The sequence below is a fragment of the Gossypium raimondii genome, chromosome 2 (genome assembly GCF_025698545.1).
Source record: "Gossypium raimondii isolate GPD5lz chromosome 2, ASM2569854v1, whole genome shotgun sequence".
NCBI lineage: Eukaryota > Viridiplantae > Streptophyta > Magnoliopsida > Malvales > Malvaceae > Gossypium > Gossypium raimondii.
Window position 1 is genome coordinate 36,634,504 of NC_068566.1, and position 12,455 is coordinate 36,646,958.

The window sequence follows — 12,455 nt, forward strand, 5'->3', positions numbered from 1 at the left end:
AATTAATTTTTAGTAAAGAGGAGTCAAAAATTCTGAAAATTTTATGGTAAAAGATATATGAGTCTAGTTTCAAGGAAAATTAATAGATCTTAATTTGGAGCTCTGTAGCTCTAGATATAAATAAATTAGTGACTCTGACTTTGACAGACAACTTGAATTTACATACAAGAAAATAGTGAAAGTATGGATAATGGTGTTTAAGTGTGTTATACACATTAAGGATGTGGAATGGAGAGGAGGAGGAGGAAAATATATGAATGACTTGTGTATAAATTGGTCATTTGCCGATTTTAATCTACAAACTTTGAATTAGAAATGATATAATGTTTCATTTTAAATATTGATTATGAAATTATGATTATAGTTATGTTATAAAATCAAATTGTAAGTTCATATGGTTAAATTTTAATGATTATTTGATAATTTTAGGAATAACATAATATGTTAATTCATATGTTTGCTATTGAATTGTGAAAATTGTAAAATAAAAGAATATATATATGTATATGAAAATTGAATTATAAGTTCAAATTGAGTAGAACGCAAGGTTGAGTACTTCTGATTAGTGACAAGAGATAAGTAGTAAGTGATTCAGTGTAAGACCATAGCTAGGCTATGGCATCGGAGTGTGTTATGTGATTATGTGTAAGACCATAGTTGGACTATTGCGTCGAGGAAATGAAGTACTCAATTCTGTAAGTCGTTCTCTAATTTGACAAATTGTGGTAAGTGTTAAGCAAATTTTATGTGATAAAACATATTGAACAGTGAAATTGAGCTCAATTATGTGATCTCGTCATTCAGAGATTGTGTTTGACATGTTATGTTAATAAATTATGTGTATGTGAATTTAAGTGACGGAAGTTAAACAGTTAATGATATTGGGCTCATTTACATGAATCTGTCATTTGAAATTGTGATTGACAGGAAGAAATAGTGAATTGTAAATGACTCAAATTATCCGAAAATATTCTGTAATCTTTGGTAATACCTCGAAACCCTATTCCGGCAATGGATACAGGTTAGGGGTGTTACACTTTGGCCAAGTTGTGGCTGGATTATGCCACGTTAAACTTATAAGTTATGCATTGAAATGGTTTATCATGTGGTTAGTTCCAAAAAGAATTATGTTTAAATGCACTAGCTTGCGACTTTGGTTGAATGATATGTTTATGTCTTGTGTGATATGCATAGGAAACGAGTGTGGAAAGGTAACGAAATAGTAAGTTCATACTTAAAGTGTAAAATGACGAAAAAGGGGATGATGAGTTGAATTGATGTTGTTATTTAAGCTAAAGTGATATTTTCATTGCAAAGTTGAGAATTTCATAAATGTGTCAATGAATGGTATAATCGATAAACGTTGAGTTAAATGGTAAATATGTATTAGTATTAAATTTAATGATATTGAATTGTACATAAATTAAATGGAAATTGTTAGTGATATGATTTGAATTGTAAGCATGAGAAATTGTGAATTGAATGAAATAGGAATGAAGCATTGAATTGCTTGAGTATGTATCGGGTCTCGTAGGTCCTATAATTTATGAATATAATAATTTGAGGATATATTGTGAAGAATTATAAAAGCATTTTAATAATTTGAAAGTTTTAATTTAGATGAAATTTTATAACTCGAATAAATACGTTTACAAGTGTATGTGTTCTGGTAATGCCTCGTATCCTATTCTGGTGTCGAATACGGGTAAGGGGTGTTACAGGACAAGTATACCATCTATAACAAAATTAAACTTGTTAGAAAAAATTTTCATAAAAAAAAAAAAGAAAATTCGATAAATAATGCTACAATTTTATTACCTATTTACAAGTGGGAAGACATGTGTTTGATGACTAATCGATGCCAAAAATGGCATCCTGTATAGTGCCCAGCACTGTAGCAATATCAGGCACCCGCCTATGTCTTGTTTTGTGTGGTTTGTCACGAAAAAGCTCATGATACAACGTTGCCAATATACTGAGCCCCAATTGTACAAACGAGTGAGCTTCAAATCAGATAACAAGGGCAAGTGCATCAAATGGACCTTATTGTTATTTGCATCCAGCATGAGTACACCCCCTATCAGATGTATGATATATGCTCAAGCATCACACATCATCTTCCGCTCAGTGGCACTACTCGGTAAATTTTCAAAATTTTCCTTCAACCATGAAAATTTCAAATTCATAAAATTATCTCCACCATCACCGAGTGAGTGTCCTAGTAAGTGATAGCAAAGCATTACCGGTTTAGATGCTTTACTCGTGCCCATGATCACAATACCGTCAATTGGGATCCCGATTTGCAGTGCAACATCTTCCAAAGTGATGGTGCACTCCCCACACGGCAAATGAAATGTGTAGGTCTCAGAGCGCCATCGTTCAACCAAAGTAGATATCAAGTTGGCCTAAAATCGAACATTCGGATTAATGCTACTGATCTGAATATGGATGCTTCCAAGTATGGCATAACACGTTCATTCGATTAATAGCGCAGACCGTTAACACAAGTGATGGTTTTCGATTCCACCTATATAATCCTACAACTAATTTGCAAATTTAAGCAGTATAGGGAGTAGGGCCAATCCGTCAGAGACTGGGTTTACTAGAAATTGTTTCTCTCTCGACCAGATTTATGTCTGGGCAGTTGTTGTGCCCAAGAAGTTTGGGGAGATAAAATATGAAACCTGAAATAACAAAGTGACAAGGTAAAAAGCTGAAGACAATTAAATAAAAAAACAGTTAAGCAAATTTGAAGGAAAATCAATTAAACTCAGCTTCAGGCACGGGGTTTTCCGTCTTTGAACCGATCCTTGAAATTGGATGAAATCCTCTTTTCCAATAAGCTAGTTATAGCTACCAAGGATACCTCGGACACCAACTCTTCCTTGTGTAAATTAGTTACAGAATGTCCAATAACTAACCCTTGCCGATCGAACAACCTAAGAAACGTTCGTGATTTAGAACTTCGGCAGCTTTGCGTTCTAGAAGAGCCTAGCTCGAACCAATGCCCTCAACTGCATGGGATATTTAAATCTGGTTACTACTTCCCTTGACGGAACCAAACAACAATCCCCACTTGGCATGCCAATGTGTCCACGAAAAATCGATTAGACAATCGATCCTTTCGGAATTCCAACTGTACGTCTAACCACACTAACTCAAACGATGTCTTTTTTGACTTAGTGTTGATTTGAATTTGTGAGTTGATGAAGTTATACTTTTAATCCGGAGAAGTAATAAATACTGAAAATTAGGAATTGAATTGCTCGGGTTCGTAACTCACGGGTCTTGACAAAGTTAACACTGACCTAAAACTGAAATGAGTTTAGTTGACTAAGGTTTGGGGTTTGTTGGAGTTGGGCATATTTGGAGAGGGTTGGATAAATGAAAAAGAAATGTAGGTGGGTGGGTGTGGGTGACGCAAGGTTTGGCTGCTAGTGTTATATTTCCAAGGCTGGAAATTAATAAATGGAAAAATATTAAGAACTAATGACAGCAAATAAATTTTGCAAGGAAAGAAAGATTGTGTTCAAAAGATGAAAGCTTGATGAAAAACTTGATTCTTAAATGAACATAGTAGCCCCCTATTTATACTAGTGGCTTTGAACAAATTTGCCAAATTAAAGGTCACTAGCCATAGAAAAGCAAGGAAAAAAATATTCTAATGATATCAAATTCCCCACATAATCTCCCACTAAGTCAAAATAAAATTTTAGCTAATTACAACTTGGAAAAATTCTGTTTTGGCTCGCCTTCTTTGCTCCTTTCTTCAATCCAACCCAATTGCTTCTCCTTTTTCTCTTTTGAGCCCAAATTGCACCCCTGTATAAAATTAAATATAAACATGGAGAAAATCAGTGGTTCATTCTCATAAATAGATTAATTAAATTACATAAAATATGTACTTTTTTGCATTTAATCAACGGGCCCTCAATATGAGATACTCACCCTGACCATATTAAAATACTGCACTAGTTAAAATCTCCCAATTAAATAAAATATGACATGCAACTTTATATGGGGACCCGTGGATATTAAATAACAATTTTTTTATCGGCTCATTAATCATATTTGTTGTGTGATCGTCTTCTCTAATCAAATAACCCATTTGGATATCTGAAGTTTCAAAAAAACTTAATCATCGACTAAATAAATAAACAATATACAAATAATGAAATTACATTTTATACCGTTTGTAATTTATTTGGAAGCATTAATAATATTTTTACCCAATAACAACGTAATTTTAGATACACTAACTCTAATTTAAGTCGGTCATTTATTTTTAAAATCATCTAATATTTAACTCCAATGTAAGTCTCTCAACCATCTCTCGCTACCTTTTTTTTCATTTTTATCCCAATAACAAAATTTTATTACCAAAAGAAAAATATGCATCTGCATGTAGATGTACATAACGGATATTCAATGTTTATAGATTGTAAAATTTGTAAAGCCAATTGAGTTCAATTAATTAGTATTCAATCAATTTAAGGTACCATGTATAAATTCATTCTATATACATAGTGAATCTTAATCAAGTGTCAAGTGGACATAAAAATAATAATTTTCTTATAAAATTCACATAAATCATTTAATTTTCTTATAAAAATTAAAAGTATTCTAATAATTTCTCTACTTGAAGACAATTAATTTAGTGTATATTTGTGCTTTTTTCCACAATAGTCCAAAAAATAATTAAATACCAAAATGGGTCACCCTACAAATTTGTAGCAAATGACCCATTTCGGTAATTAATATTGTAGCAAACAACTCATTTCGGTAATTAACTTGTATGTGGTCCATTTTGGCATTTAATTATTTTTTGACTTATTGAGGTAAAAAGTCAAAATTAAATGTACAAGAACACATAAACTACTTTAAAATCTAATATCAACTCAATAGCTACATCAAACCGGTAAATAACAAAACACAACACCACAAATCCGAATAAATAATAATATTACAAAACAAACAAATAAATAATAATTGCAAAATAAATTTAAAATGTCTGGGAAACCCAATTAAAATATTGCTACCATTTTAGTTAATAGTTTAGGTAAAAAGCCAAAATCAAACAAATAATAAAGAACCCTAAACCTTAAATAATAATTACAAATAAAAATTACCTTTAAAACAAAATTTGTTGTTGCCTCCTCTCCTTCCAAAATCACTAAATCAAACAAATAATAAGTAGCACAAAACCCTAAACAAGTAAATAACAATTACAAAAAAAAATACCTTTAAAATAAAAATTTTTGTTGCCTCCTCTCTTCCCAAAACCTCAAAATAAAACACTAATAAGTAAACTAAAACCTTAAACAAATAAATAATGATTAAAAAAATTACCTTTCAAAACAACCCTCTACCGCCTCTCCCCTTTCAGCACACTAAAACCCTCTTATATTCTCTTCTCCCTTCTTTCTCCCTAAACTGGTACTTCCTTTTTTAGAGCACCATGGCTAAGGATCTGAGGGGACCATGGTTTATAAGGGGCCTTTATATTTTCCTAGTGAAAGCCCCCTTTTTCAGGCCGTCAAAAAGCAAACGACCCCGTGATTGATGGGTCACGTCCGCCGCAGGTGCTGCCTGACAGGTTGCCTCCATCTAGCCGATGTCGCTTGACAACCATCTTTCACCCCTTGGTGCTGCCAAACAACTCACCTCCAACCGTTAAAAATTAATTTTCCAAAGACTCGTATTTTACTCATATTTAACTCATATAAGCATACTGGTGTCGCCGTATAATGCCCCTCCACTAATAAAATATGTTTTTTAACCCAATTATGGCCTAATCATGGCATAATGATTATTGGAAAATTTGGGTGGTGCCGCCGCCTTGTTAAGCACCATCTATGGTCACTGTTGCAAACGACCCATTTTGGTAAATAATGCCATGGGGATACCATTTCAGTTAATTTTTTTTGTATTATTTGGGTAAAAAAACCGCCTCTTTTTCGTCACTCGACTGAGGCTACTTGAGGATCGCCATGGCATTGTGCCTTTTTTCATCTTACAGATCCTCCTTGGTGTCCACTTCAAACCTGCAATTTCACACCACTTCACACAATTTGCAAAGTTAGCAACATGACAGGACAACATATTAATGGATTGACACTTGTACCTCAAGGAAGGTGAAATTTCCTTAGATCTAGGATCAGGATCGGAACACCTAAAGACTTCTACCTCCTTATCGATTTCCATAGTCAATTCCTCTTTTTCCTACATCAATGGTGGCTTTAGAGGTTGCCAAAAAGGTCTCCCTAGTAGAATTGAAATCTCCAAGTCTTCCTCAAAATCCAGCATTATAAAGTCTACCAAAAGAATAAACTATCGAACACTAACTAACACGTCCTCAAGGACTCTCGTGGGACGGACTAATGAACGACTAGCTAATTGCAAAGTCATCAAGGTCTCCTGAAGGTCTTCTAACCCTAATCTATGATAAATCAACGGAGGCATAAGGTTAATGTTAGCCCCAAGGTTGCAAAAGGCTTTTCCAAAGTTCACCTCTCCTATCTTGAGATTTAATGGGACCTTCCTAGACACTACAATGCTACATTTAACATTTAGAGCAAAATTTTCCCCTCTTCTTATTTTCTTCCTCTTAGACATCACTTCTTGAACTAATTTGACATATTTGGGAATTTTTTCTAGGATTTCAAGTAAAGGGAGGTTAACATTTATTGACTTAAACATATTGAGGAAACTTAGAAAATCCTCACTCTTTCTTTTTTTTCTTTCCTCTAGTCTAGTCAAGAAACGTACATGTGTTAGCTAGCTGGTATGGTTGGCCTATCCTTAGGCTTGTACTATTTTGGTTCAACCTCCTTTTCTACACTCTCTCCCACCCCCATCTCCAACACTAAGAGTGCAAGTGTTATTTTCCTTCTCTCCTACCTCTTCACTTACAGGTCTCATCGATTCTTTTATCACCACTCCGGATCAGATATTGATAGCTTTGGCATATTACTTCCCCTCCCTTTTCGGGTTAGGCTCGGTGTTACTAAGGATACTAGATGTGGCATTCATTTGCAACACTTGAAGGATTTGGTCCAACTGACCTTGTATTTGTGCATGCAAGAGTTGCAACGAATGCATTCCTTCTTCGAGCTTACTCATTCAGATGGGCATAGGAGGGTCACTATTATAAATGGGCTTCCTATTTGTTGCTTGGGGTGGTCTATATGGCTGCGGAGATTGGTATGGAGGGTTGGGTTTACGTTGATTGCAACTAGGCACTCATTGATTGGAGGGTCTCTTTTGATTCCCTCCCCACTTAAGATTGGGTTGATCTCACCACCCTGGGTTATAGGTTTTAGAGTACGGATTATACCATCTATGTCTTAGGTAATTTACTTCAGCATGAGTATTGTCATAGAGGTCACCCCAACTTGCGCTTTCATTTTCGTGCCCTACATTTGTATTGGTTAGAAGAGAATAGTTGGGAATTTACAATCGGGTCGAGCTAACTTGGAGGTTGTTAAACCTCTCGAGGATTTGTTAAAGTTTGTCTTTGTTGTCGATCGTATCCACAGTCGATCGTTTAGCCTGATATGTGAACCGTTCAGTCAACCATATATAGGAGTTCATTTCCATATATTCGATTAATTAACACCCTTCAACGTAAGTCCTAGACGTGAATGCCCCCGCAGATGCTTCGTTAAGACTCGACCGCAAATTCTCATCGAGCCCATTATAAAATGTTTACAATTGTTACCAATCCTGCAAACCATCATAGGAACAGTTACATAGCATTAACTTGAAGTGCTCACACACTTCATAAAATGACTTTCCCTCGAGCTGGCGAAAGTTGGTGATATCCATCCACAGCTTTATGGTCTTGCTCGGGGGGAAATACTTTGCAAGAAACCCATTGGCTAGCTCATCCCATGTACTAATTGAATTTACCAGTTGCGAATCTAACCACATAAAAGCGTTATCAGTTAAAAAGAAAGGGAATAATTAAATACGCATGGCTCACCGGATACCCCATTATACTTAAAGCTCTCACATAAGGTTACCAATCGATTAATATGTTGGTTAGGATTCTTGTTCATCGATCCTCGAAATTGATAGGTCCTTTGAATCATCTAGATCATCGGTAGCTTTATCTCAAAGTTGTTTGCATTAATCGCGAGATGATTAATGCTCCTTCAGACTGCCTCTAGGTTGGCCATGGCGTAGTCTCGCAATGTGCATTACTCCATTTGTCTTCAGAGAAGTAGGGGTACGCGTTCTTCTACACTCCAATTGTCGATCGGAGGATCAGTGATCGATGGGTCTATCGTTGGAGGTTGGGCTTCTCTCGATAGTTGGCCTTTTCGAGCGTGTGTCAAGATCTTTTTTGGTTCCGATTTGAATGGTACGATCCTATTACTGTTTCGAGTCATACACTACCCCTGCAAAAAAAAACACAAACGAATCAACAAATAGCTTTCAAATAAAATAACAAACAAACCCAACAAAAAGAAATGTTGTATCTATGGACTTAGTTTTTTAAAATTATCTCCCTAAAAAGCATGTAACAACCATAAAAAATTCACTCAATCATGCACCGACTCCCCAACAACAGCACCAACAACTTGACCACTTCCGCTACCGGCGTACGAACACCTGGGCAAAGAATCAACACTAAATAATCAAATAGAATGCAGTATCTGTAAATGTGATAGGTCAATTGTAATATTTGTAACGTTCAATGGAATACCCGAGTATTCCAAGGATCGAACCTATAGGAGTCAGGGATTGAGTGATCCCTAAACAATTGGCATGCAATTAAGGAGTCTAGCTAACTAGTTACTAAGTATCATATTACGATAGACCATAGTTAAGGTTAATTGTGCTAATTAATTACCTAAAACAGAAAAGGACTAAATTTTAATATAAAAAAATTACGAAATCAACAAATCAATAATAGACAATAGTTGGTTGCCTTTCATGTTGTTAATTAACCTTCGGATCAGGGACTAAATCACTTGCACTCCTAAACTGGTTTAATTTTACCTCTCGGTCACAATTTTACCAAGTTAGACAAATTAGTCTAGTTTATCTCTTAACCTCACCAAACTAATCTATGATTATCACATTGGTGCTCAATGAGATCTCCTCTTTGTCTCACTCATCTAAATTTTCCTTTAAGGGCGTCAATCCTAAGTTTTGACTTCTATTCGATTTAGTCCAGATTTTACGATTTAGCCTCTAAACCAAAAATTAACAAAACAACATTTTTGTCAACCAACTACTTAGGATTTAGCTATTCTAAATAGGTAAACATCTAAAATTTAACCAAAATATGCATCAAAGTAAACTCAAAGAAAAGTTAAGAAGGAAAACTTAAGCGAAAACAATAATGGTAGCAATGGTAGCAAGTAAAAACACAAAAGGTAAGATTTTTAACAGGTACAATAAAACAAGGGTGAGTTATATTAAAACTAATGACTGCAGTGCAAATACAAAGAAAGTTAACCAAAAACCAAAAACCAAACTATCTACATAACCAAAAACCAAAAAAGTTAAAGTCTAAACCCTAAAAAAATAAAGAAAGTAACTAAACCCTAAGCTAAAAAGATGATAAAAGTTAAAGAATGTAAAACTATGTATTTCTCTCAGCCAAAAGATAACTTTTCAGCTTATTACAACCCAATTTTTGTGACCAAAATATCCCTCAATGTCTAATTTTGATTGGTGTTGAGGTTGGACAATGACTACCGCTACAGTAATTTTTTGTCTCCACTTGACAGGAGTATTACAATACCTAGGCTCCAGTATTATGATACCCACGGTAGTCTTGGCATGGGGGAACCTGGGGGTCTCGGTTTCACGATACCCATGGTTGGTATCGCGATACCACTAAAGATGGCCTCAATTCTTCTCGTTTCAACACCATCAAGGGTATCACAATTTTCATGCTTCGATATCTGTCACGAAATTAATCGATGATGTGCGAGTGTACACAGTCATCAACAAGTAATAAAGTAGTAAGTAAAGAGTATTGTCTCCATAGGGATTGTATATGTGAGGCAAATATTGTGAAATTATCAAATGGCAAGTTGGTGAAACAAATAATTAAATGTGAATTTAGTTTACTGATTAACCTAATTTAAATCTCTAAATATGCAAAACAAATGAAAGTAATAACACAAAATAAAAATCAACAAAACACAAGATTAAATTACTATGACATGAAGAAGCGAGATTAATTATTGTCCCTTAACTCAAAATTATAAAAAAAAATGTTAATGATGTTACGGTAAATCCGTTGGCAAATTGGCTATTTACTAACCCAGAATTTAGAAGTTATGAAATCAAAATTTTCAACCTTTAAGCCTCTTTAGCATACTTCTATGTTCAATTAACTTCAAAGTTTCATAAGCAGACCTCATGTTTATGCAAGGTAAAAATATTGCTAAATACCATTACTAATTTAATTTCCAAGAAATCAAACATGTACCATTCAAATATTGTGTCCACTAATTATCATCTTGTTTGTATTAAATAATTAATTCAAAATTTTCCCAACATTAATTATGCACGAGTAAACATGGGTATAATTTTATTTGAATGAGTAAATGAACCGATGCACAGAACAACATTAACAAAGTACGAATAATTCAAATTAAGGAATTGCAATTAATCTAGCATTAATAAAATTAAGTCAGAATCATTTAATAGAAAGTAAAAGAATAAGTTGCAATCATGTTTATCAACTTGAACAAAATAAAAGAGTAAAAGGAAGAAACTAGAAGCCAATTTTGGTGATTTCTGTGACACTGCTCGTGCTGCTGCTTCCTTGTTCTTCTCTTTTGCTCCAATGCAGAATTACTCTCTCAGTGCCAAATTTGGCAACTCTCAAATTCTCTGTTTTCTTTCAACTCTGATATTTTTTTCTCTCAAATGTAATGTGTTCCCCTAAATGAATGAATGAATGAATGAATGAAAGCCCTATTTATACTAGTTTATCCCCCAACATCCCATGCTAAAAATATTATGAAAATCCCTTGTTTTTCTCCCTTTTGTAGTCAGCCCTTATTTTGTGGAAGAGGAATGGATGGTTTACTATTTTTGGACGAGGAAGTGATGTCATCCCTTTGATTCTCTCTTGGTGGTTCCTTGATTCAAGGAACATGGTTGAAGTAAAGGTCTTATGGACAAGTTTTCCCTTGGTTGGACGATTTGGGACTTCATCTCCCTAGTGGGTTGTCTAAAGATGTTAACAAGTCAGCCCAACACTTAACTTTCTACTCTCTTTTCCCAAACGAGTCCATTTATTTCTTCAAAAAGATGGAAAAAAAAGTATTTAGTGTAAAATTAGTTAAAATAACACATTTTCATAGTATTGAATTTATATAACAGAATTACAAATAAAAAACTATAAGTGTTATCAACTACCTAGAATTTGAATATTTTATATGTTAAAAAGTACTAAAAATAACTCTATATTTTAGAGTTATCAATATCGCAATACCCCCCATTCTAGGTGATGTTTTCTTCACGTTCGGGCCACCATCGACTCTGTACACATTCAATCAACTTGCTAGGTTCCCTATGGCGCATTTAGCCAACTCGAGTCTAAAAAATAGCATAAATCACACAAAACCACTTAATCAAGTGAAAAGTTAAAACTAAATAAGAACACGAAAAAGGCATCTAAATTGCTCGAGAATAAGCTCTTCAAGTGTAATGGAGAGCTTAATTTGACATATCAAATTACAACAGATCAAGTACTTTCTACATAAATATACTTCCATTGATTTGAATGCATGAGTGAAACATGATGATGTGCCACAACACAACATATTATTGAACTTCCATTGGTGTTCGTATAAACTCCAAAAGAACCCACAAATAAAAACTTTGAACGAAAAAAACACCAAGGTTTCTCTAGAAAACTACAAAGATAAAAAAAAGTACAATTGTGGCATTCAAAAGCACTAAAATGAAATGACTAGTAAAAACCTACAACAACTAATAGGGCCCACAGAGTAGCCTACAATAGGTAGAAAGACAAAAGTTAAATCATGCATCGTTTCAGTTTACAATAAGGGAAAATGCATTAAATGCATATTACACAAGCAAAAACAGAAGGCGACTACACATGCATCCAAACACGCACGCAAGTCACCTTTTTAGTAACTACTAAAAAGATGAAAAGCTTGCTAGCGCTGAAAAGAAATCCCCAAGGTTCACCAAAAGCAACATGGTATCACTCAAACCACTACAACAAACAAAACATCTTGAGAATGTCACTTTATAATCTATCTCTCAATTGAGAAGCAATTGTTATACATAACCAAGCTTTCCTCACTTGGAAAAGGAGATGGCCTACTAAGGAAACTTACTTTTTCCATAATCATCTCCCCTAGCCTAATTGAAGCGTCAAAATGGAAAATCTAGATAGGGCTCACCATTTTGGAACATTCGTGACTTAGAAAACATGTGGCCACTATAAAATA